This window comes from Mesocricetus auratus, unplaced genomic scaffold, assembly GCF_017639785.1.
Source record: "Mesocricetus auratus isolate SY011 unplaced genomic scaffold, BCM_Maur_2.0 Super-Scaffold_6730, whole genome shotgun sequence".
NCBI lineage: Eukaryota > Metazoa > Chordata > Mammalia > Rodentia > Cricetidae > Mesocricetus > Mesocricetus auratus.
In genome coordinates this window covers 79,341,331-79,348,762 of record NW_024429184.1, presented here as the reverse complement: position 1 = coordinate 79,348,762, position 7,432 = coordinate 79,341,331, and positions in this window count along the sequence as shown.

Below are 7,432 nucleotides of genomic sequence, written 5' to 3'. Positions count from 1 at the left end.
GGTACTGGGAACCAAACCCAGGTCCTCTGCAAGAACAGTCAGTACTCTTAACCATTGAGTCACCCCTCCAGGCACATTTCTGTATTTTTTAAACTAATATTTTGTGGGTTTTTGTTAAGCAAAGCCCAAGTTATCTCTAAATGATGCTATAGTGGAAACAATGTATTTTCCTTCAAGAAGTAAGTCTGAATATTCTTTCAAAAACCTCTCACTGTATGTATGATCATGAGATCTGGTCTCAACATACAACCCTCAAAAACTCCAAAGAAGTTAGAAGCTAAAAAAAATGAAAGAAAATACAGAACAAAAAATGTCCTGGTCGATGGCAAGGGACAAAGGGAGTGATAGTAATTGGCTCTTAGACTAACCTGGGGGTGAAAATAGGCAATGATTCCTTGTATTGTCAACTCTAGAAAAAATTGAATCTAGAAGAGTCAATGATGACAAGTCAATGACATTAACTGAAAGGTAGAAAAAAGGAGTTAAAAATAAAAGTATGTTGTATAGAACACATGTGGAGACAGATAGACACACACATGTGCACACATGCAACACATACACAGTACCACCATCATCATCAATGCAACTCTAAGCATATTAGCAGTCACAATACTTTAGAATGAATTGTATTCTTCTCAAATTAGATTTTTAAAAATTCTGCTTATGTGGTTTTCTAGGAAAGTACATATATAAAACAAGTAGCAAAATTGAAAATAAGAGGAAAAATATAAAGATATGTACCAGTGCAGGCTAATAACATAAAAACAGGGATAGCAATATTAATAGCTAATAAAGAGGGATGTTTTATGGCGAGGAAAGAGATTCCCTGTTAAGATGATCTATGACAATCATGGACCATTATGCACATAACAAAAACTTGAAAACATAAAAAGCAAAAATTGATAATGTTACTGGGAGATGCAGACAAATATATTTCTATAGTCAGGGATTTTAACTTACTTCTCAACAGATCAACCAGACAGACCAACTAAGCAAGAAACTAAGCAAAGATGTGGAGGACGCATGTAACATGATTAGCAAGGTTGATCATGTGCTTATCTACCAACCCCGGGGATGAAGGGAAATCTCTAACACAGATAGAGCATGATTACCTCCATGTTGGGTCAGAAATAAATCAATACATTTTGGAAGATTGCTATCATAGTTCAATGCCATATCTGCCAGCATAGTACACGATATAGAGAGGAACCACTCCCACATAACAGTGGAAATAAATCCATGCACCCATGTGTTTGAAATACTATATTCATCTCATTGATAACTGGATCACATGGTCAGTCAAAATGGAGATTGTACACTATAGAATAAATACAACAGCACACTGTGTCAGCATGTGTGGAGTTGAGGGGTCATTAGAAAACATCAGGCCTACAAACAAATAATCCGAGATTTCATTTGAAGAAATCAAATGAAGACCAATAATCCAGAACCACAGATAGTAGTCTGAAGGAGTTAATAATGATGAAATCTCAAATGAACCCAAAACAAAGAGTTGGCCTTACTCATAAAGCCAAAATCTTTCCTTTAAAGAGACCAGTAAAATGGATACATTTTTTTCAAGACTGATCAACTAAGCAACAGAAGGAACTAGATAGAAATGAATCAAATTATAGCAGGAAAATGAAAAAATGTGACTTGGAAAAGAATATTCATGTTAAAGTTTTGACTCAGATATATGTCATTAATGTGGGTCTCATGGTTAGTAGAAGTTAACAGTACACGTCAATGCCCCTGACATTCATAATTTTAGACTGTGATAAGGTGCCACCATATTTGATAGCTTCAAAGTTTCTCTCAAGATGGGTTTTAACCATTCTGGAAATGCTGTAGGCCAGCTCACACCTCTAGGGTCTATGGCCTGAGAGTAGATTCTTCACCAGAGTCTGCCAGAGTGTCAAACTTACCAGTTCTGAACAGTATGTTTCTGTAGTTGAGAAGCCCGAAGTCTGTGGTATAAGTCTTCACAGCAGGTCTGACTGATTCAGACAAAGAGTCCATTCATGGTAGACTTGTAAAAGACAAGGAATCACTTGGGAACTAAGTCATTACCAAGTTGTTTTGGGGTGAGTTGGGACAAAACTATTCCTGCTTCCCTTCCCTGTTCTTCTCGACTGTGTCTTGTTATCATGGAGTCTGTGGGTGTCTGTGCTGTGGTCTCCTTAGCAGGTCATGTGTGGAAGAGGCTGTTCCCTGCCTGCCTGGTAGCCAGCTGGGCCGCAGGCATACGTGCACTGCAGTGAAATCTGAGTGGAAGTGACATGTGTCACTTGGATCACATGCTTTCTGTGTGGCACTACTAATTGTCTTTTCCCCTGTCCTCCCTTCTTACTCCCAAAACAAATAGGGTAGTCCGGTGATGGCCAGGGGAATAAGAAGAACTTACTGTTGGAAGCCATAGCAGTTGGGAACTCCCTTGTCTTGGCAGCTTCCTCAGCCTGGGTTGGCTGGTGGAGTACCAGGTCCTGCACTGGCCCATAATTCGTTTTGTCTCTTGTATTGGAATGAACAACATAGGACTAGGGACTGGGTCTTTTGTTTATTCAACAACTGTTTGTTTGGTTCCCTCTAAGGAACAAGCAGTGTCCCAGATGCTGTAGATGCAGAGGAGGACAGACTGCCCTTGACCTTGAGATACCTTTGTCTCTTGGACACCCACACAAATGAAGGTCCATCTGAAGACAATGTGACTGAGGGTCAAAGGGAGCTAGAGAGGGACCCCACATCTACTAGGGATGGCAAAGGTCAGGGTTTGAGACATATAGATTTCATTTATTTTATTGCTGTAGCTATTACTGGGGGCTGAATTTACTCTGTAGCCCAGGCAAGCCTTGAACTTGTGATCTTTCCCTGGGCTTCATAAGTAACCTGGATTTCAGGTTTGCTCCACCGTATCTAGCTTGCAAATCTTTTTTTTTTTAAATTAAACAAAGTTGAATGTGCTGGTCTGCACTCCTCAGTTTGTTAGCATTGCACCATTCCTTCCAGAAAGATCTTGAAGGTGAAGGTTTGGCCGCCACCCTAGCCTTTTCACCAAGCAAAAAGCTGCCATATTGAAATGCCTGTGTACACACTGGTGAATGTCTGACATCAGAGTCTCTCTCCTGTCCTTGCTGTCTGATGGTGAGCCCTCCCCTTCCCTGAGCTCCAAGGATTTCCTTCCAGTCCCTGCCCAGCAGGTGGCTTTTCGGATGGCCTGGAAGAAGCTGGTGTTTAATGGAAATGCGATTCCAGAACACGAATTTGGGATTTTTGGAAAGTCGTCACGCACCTCTCAGCTCCTCCCTTTAGACAGAGGGTATGAGACAGCTGGTGTGCAAATGACATTTGATCTACATTATGAGCACTAAGGACCTCTTTATTAGACAGTCTTCTACAAAGGAATTTTGCTTCAGATCCTGTGACACATGATAAATGGCTGCTTCAGACAAGAAGCAAACTGCATCCTTCTGGCCAGTGGATCTGAGGGCAGTGTCAGCTAGAGGAAGAAAATCCAATTTGCTTTTAAATGGCATTCACAGAGAACTCCTGTCATACCAACGACATGCATTATGAGAATGTAAAAGTTTAGACGTTAAGAAACTTTGCATAAACCCTGTCCAGCTAAGAGGTCCCTTCATCAGATCCAGGATGGAGCAATAGGGGAATATCTGGAGAAAGCACATCCCCATTTTTATGTATTTCCCAACCCCCCACTGATCTGTCAGGGGTTTTGGAATAAACGATGTTGCCAGGCAGTGAGCAGAACAGAAAATCCCCCGAATTACGTCCTACTTAGAGCTTCCGAAAGGTGGCTTTGGAACAAATTCCCCAGGATAAATAGAATAGGCGATTACACAGAGGAAATGTGTACATACATATACTGAGAAAAGCCTGCCTTCTCATTCCTTAAATAGCTAGAGGTTGGGAGAGAAATGGAATGGAATTCAACTCAACATCCTGTTGTTCTGCTTTTTTTTTTTTTCTGGTTTTTCTCTCACCTTTTCCCAGGAAGGGTGATTGGCAAGCTAGGCGTTAGGTTCAGGTTAGATGACAAGTACCGTGGCAGTGAGGCAGCCACATCAGATGGAGGACATCGTGGGGCACACTGGTAGCAAAGAGGCTATTGGAAAGGGCTGGAGGGACAAGGATGTGGCAGATGAGATTTAGTTGCTCTTCAGCTCAGGATGGAATCCGTGAACGCACACTGGGGACAGATCACAGGATCCCTAAAAACACAATGGTGACAGATCACGGGACCCCTAAAAACACAATGGTGACAGATCACGGGATCCCTAAAAACACACTGGTGACAGATTACGGGATCCCTAAAAACACAATGGTGACAGGTCACGGGATCCCTAAAAACACACTGGTGACAGATCATGGATGTTTTGGTTTGTGTGTTGTGTGGAGACAGGTTCTTCTGTAGTCCAGACTTCCTAAAACTCACAATGCATTTTGGCATTCTGTCTTCTGCTACCCAAGTGCTGGGATTACAGATGTGTGCCACCATGCCCGGAAGATCACAGAGCTTCAAGGGAAGGGAGTGATGTGGCAGCTGTGGGATTCAGTGCCAGCTAGAGTGGGGGTGGGTGATGACTGAGGCAGATGTCAGTGGAGGATAAATAAAGCAGAGACTTAGGGCCAATGTGAGCCTGACTCGTGATAAAAATGAATAGCGATGGTGTCTCCTCTAGATTCCTGAGGTCATGGCCCAGGCTCATGGAACTTGCCGGCATCCTGATGTCTAGGCATTCCCTGGCTCAGCCATTACATCGGTTGTTCGTCCCTTTCTGCAGCTGTGCACCTGAATGCTTCACCCTTCATTCTCCAAACGAAGAGCTATCCCTGCCCTGTCACTCAACCCGCACAGCATTCCCTGTCCAAGTTTGGGGTGAGAGACCAATTGGATGGGTATGGAAAGTGAAGAAAGAGACGGTGTAGGGGGAACGAGGAGGTGGATCCTGGAGTCCTTTATGCCCAGACCCATCTCTGGTAGGTTCATCCCATCCAGTTTCGTTTACCGCATTCCATCTCCTGCAGTTAGTTCAGTGGTATTCGCTCACTCTATTCTATCCATCCTGCCCATTCTGCTCCCTTCTCTCCACTGCCTAGGAGGCGTCAGGCAGTGTTGTTGGTACTAGAGTGACAACATTGATCCAGTGCCTGCTCACACAGGGCTAACATTCTTGAGGAGACAGGTGTCAAATAGTAATAGGCTGTTGGGTCCTGGCCCACAGCAGGGCCAACAAGGAATGGGCAGATACTAGACAGGAGGCCTTGGTCTGAATTATGGGTCACTTAACCTTGAGGGAATTCTGTGGTTTCCTGGAGGTCAATGTCCTGGTTTGTAAAATTGGACGTTCATCCAGTATAATCTGAAACATTGCTTCCCAGCTCTGACATTTCTGCCAGAATTTTCCCACACTTGGCTTTCTCTATTTTCTTACTAATTTGACTTCCTCTCATTCCCCAAACAACCGGAGGCTTTTTCCCACACTCTTTCCCCACATGGCATGTGATGTCTTCCCCATTTTAAGTGTGGGGCTGGCATCTGGCAAAAATAAAATAAGTGCCACCAGTCTTCAGCCATGCTCCTCTCCAGGCCTCTGAATTTCTACTCTGCAGGTCAATGTATGTGCACGTTGAACACTGCTTCCCTGCCTGTCTTAGTTCCGAACTCTTGAGAGCCCAACACAGCCTTGATCTTTCTTGACTTTGGAAACATCTCCATCCCGATATGAACTTGCCTTTGGGTGACCTTTATGGCCCTGACACCCACAGGACTCTACTTTTAGTATGATATCCGCCTCACTCATTGGTGATACTGTGGACTAGCACGCAACTGCAGTGTGAAGCCCCACTGTGTGCTAAGCCCTGGGTGGGAAGTGGTAGGGGATTAGAAGGAGGCTGGGTAGGATAGTGCTGTAGTGAGTTGTACAGCAGAGCTGTGGTTGAGGGTTTTAAGAAACTGAGCAAGTCTTTAGGACTAGAGCTACAGACTCGGCAATCTGTCCCCTGTATGCACTGAACTGCTTACTCGGAAAAGCAATTCCCTGGGTGGCCACTCACTCTCCAGTTCAGTTCAGAAGCATGTACTGATGCCCAGTTTGACAAATGTGAGGCATGATGAAGAAGACTGGAGGGATTCCTCTGGCCACTATTGTTCCCATCACCTCAGCACTGCACTGGGCACAAGAAGTTAGTTTCTGGAGAAGGGTATGCAGGGCCAAGGGACAGCCGAAAACCCTATAAGCCATATCCCCTTCTCTGGTTAACACTTCCACATTATAGTGTAGCCCTGAGGGAAGTCAGGACAGGAACTCAAACAGGGCAGGATCCTGGAGGCAGGAGCTGATGCACAGGCCATGAGAGTGTTGCTTACTGGCTTGCGCCATGGGATTTGCTCAGCCTGCTTTCTTATAGAACCTGGGACCACCAGACCAGGGGTGGCTCCACCCTCAGCGGGCTGGGCCCTCCCACATTACTCCTTAATCAAGAAAATGTCCCATAGACTTGTCTACAGGCCAACTGGTGGAGGTCATTCTTCAGTTAAGGACCCCTGGTCCCAGGAGACTTTAATTTTTGTCAAGGTGATAAAAAAAAAAAACCCAACCTTCACAGTGGGCTTTTGTGCAACTCTGAGAGGCCCAGGACTTCTGCCTGCAGGCAGCACCCCTGTTTTCAGTTCCTGCTTCCATCTCAGGGCCCAGCAGCTGTACCCCTCAGTCCTTCAGCTCAGAGAGATGTGTATGATGGTGGTTAGTGTCTTTGAGATGTCACTGGCTGTACCTTAAGAACAACCACAGAGTACGATCATACGACCACCTCTGCTTTTCTGACTCCTGCCCCAAAGTTCCTAAGTAACTAGACCAGATGCCATAATTACCCCAGCACCCCTACTACAGTAAAGGGCCTTTCTGAAGGAAAAGTAGCAGGCAGGCTGGTTCAGCATGGAATTATTGTGAAGTCCATTCTTTGTTCCAGTTTGGCATTTCACAGAGTCTTGCCTAACTCTATCTACCTTTTGTAGTGGTGGTTCTCAAGGAGCCAGGCCTCATGCTTTTTTTCTGAACATTAAATGTCCTTAAACATATGTCAAGAACATATTTACCAAATCATCTTGGCACTCCCATTTGTCCTTCCCTTTAGCTCCCTCCCCAGGGAAACCCAGCAGCCTGTTTTCTCTGAACTCTTCCCTAGCAAGGGTAAGTGAGGCTGCTGGGAGCAGGGGTCTGGAGTGTCTCTTGGAGTGTGTTGGGGTGAGGGGCTTGCTTGACAGAAATTATTCAGTAAGTTCAGGGAAGGAACAGACATAGCTGTGTGTGTGTGTGTGTGTGTGTGTGTGTGTGTGTGTGTGTGTAGAGCCTTCCCCATCTACCCCAGCCCCCCCTTCCTCCCTCTTTCCTCTCCCACCCCACAGTGCTGTTTG